This window comes from Haliaeetus leucocephalus, unplaced genomic scaffold, assembly GCF_000737465.1.
Source record: "Haliaeetus leucocephalus isolate CR32 unplaced genomic scaffold, Haliaeetus_leucocephalus-4.0 Scaffold462, whole genome shotgun sequence".
Taxonomy (NCBI): Eukaryota; Metazoa; Chordata; class Aves; order Accipitriformes; family Accipitridae; genus Haliaeetus; species Haliaeetus leucocephalus.
Window position 1 is genome coordinate 1162477 of NW_010972898.1, and position 2413 is coordinate 1164889.

The window sequence follows — 2413 nt, forward strand, 5'->3', positions numbered from 1 at the left end:
TTGGTTTGGGGGGGGATGCGCGGAAAGCCCTGGGACCAGGGGAGGATGGTAGTGCCGTCGGGGAACTAAGGTGGGGATAAAAAAAAAAAGAAGAGAAAAAAAAAAAATTAAAATAAAATCGTCTTGCTCTTCTTCTGTGGGAAGATGTCGCGATGGGGGTGTCGGCGGGCGAAGGGAGGATTAAAAGCTGGTTGGGGTTAAGGAGCGCTGAGGAGCCCCGGTGAGGGGTGTGAGCCGCTTGCACGAAATGAAAGTAATCTTTTGAGGAGTTTGCAAGTGTTGGGTTGGCGGAAGATGCGCGGCCTGCACGATTAGAGCAGCGACTGCGATTTCCGCGCTGGCTAGGAACCCGGCGGTCCCCTGCAGCAGAAAATTATGTGCTCTCATTTTATAGCCTCCAGTCGCTGTTGGCTAGACTGTGAGACTGCCATAGAACTAGACACGAAATTAGCAGCGCTCAGGAAACTTTAGATAGCGCGAGACCAATTACACATTTCCTTAACATCTTGGACTATCAGAAGGGCGGCTGACCTGCCCTGCGTTCCTTACACCGGCTCTCTGCAAGATCTCAAACTGAATTTGAGATGTCCGTCTTTAGCCTTAAAGTGTTCAATGGGCTGGCTCCAGGCCACTGCTGAGAGCTCCGGTATTGGGACTCCGGTGGGCAGTTGCATTTGTCAAGCACAGCAGAGCTGCCCTTCGCAAAGATAAAGTTTGTACAGGAGATTGAACTGTCTGAATCACATGGTCTGAAGACCACCTCGAACATCTCCATGCTCCACAGCAAGCACAGTGTGCAGGTACCTAACGGGGGCCTGCAAGAAAGCTGGCGAGGGACTTTTTACAAGGGCATGTAGTGATAGAACAAGGGGTAATGGCTTTAAACTGGAGGAGGATAGATTTAGATGAGATGTAAGGAAGAAATTCTTCACTCTGAGGGTGGTGAGGCACTGGAACAGGTTGCCCAGAGAAGTTGTGGATGCCCCATCCCTGGCAGTGTTCAAGGCCAGGTTGGATGGGGCTTTGAGCAACCTGGTCTAGTGGAAGGTATTGGAACTAGCTGATCTTTAAGGTCCCTTACAAACCAAAACGTTCTATGGTTCTGTGATTTGATCTCAGCTTAGGTACTAAAAACATATAGGACAGCAAAAATTTTGCCTTCGGTCAAAACAAAAAAATAGTCTTCCCTTTTCCTTCTACGACTCCCTGAGACAATATCCACGTCCAATCCAAAATGGAGAAACAAAAAAACCCCATAATTAGAATCCCAATCCAAAAACAGCCTTATCCCCAAGTCTTTTGTAATACTGTATCTTTCAAAAGCAAATCATAAGTGAAAAATACAGAACATATTGTTTAGTAACTCTTGGGATGTTCTTGGATGTTGTGAGGATAAGGGCAGCAGCACAAGCTGAACTGAATAGAATAGGGCAAAACAGAACATAGTAGAAACAAAAACTTCCAAGAGTGACTTCCTCCAGGGCTGTAAATAAATCATATTAATTCCTTCGTCTCGTATCCTCCATCCTTGAAATATAAATAGTGCAATACTGTTTGTCTAAATTAGAGCTTTACCCCGTTCTTGCTAAAGTCAGTAGCAGCAGAATCAGGCTCTGTTTTATTCAGTGGATCTCTTTGAAACATACTATGATTTTAATATCCATTTCATCCCCCAAATGACATTAGCACAATAATCATATGTGTCTTAAACAGTCGCGCATTAGGGTATGAAGAAAAGGCCCAGCTATATTTATTATTCACTAATCTCTAGGGCTTTGAAACCACTCAGTATGTACTGCCCTTATAAATTGTTTATATCTTTAGCATTCAATTCTAGCACAAATAGAACAAGCAATACAGTATATACAGTTCAGAGCAAACATGTATAATTTAAGAGAGAAATCAAACTGCCCAAGTCCTTTACTAAATTCTCATCCATATGCACCGTTCTGCAGATTGCTCAGTGTGAAAGGTGCCCATAAACTCGATCCTGTTTAAGTTAGTTTAGCTGGACATGACAGATGCTTTTAGTTGACTCACATCTGCTCTAATTTTATTCATTTCAACAGAGAGATATTGACTCATTTGGATTTCAGTCAGATTTTGACACTGATTTATGTGGAGTTTGAATTTCATAGACTGATTATAATCTTAGTTTTAGTGAATCAGTAGTCCTGTGAATGAATATGAAGTCCTTATAAAATTCTATCTTTAACTTTTTTTTTTCCTGATGTCTCAATTTATCTCCCTTTCCTCTTATGCTCTTGAAATTACTTACCTATTACTATACCATTCTTCTTAACCATCACAGCCACTGCATTTCCCTGAGGCCTTGATAGGGTAGGCGATGCCTCTGCTATTACACTATTCAGATTTTCATTACACCTGATGCATTTTCTTTTATTAAACCACA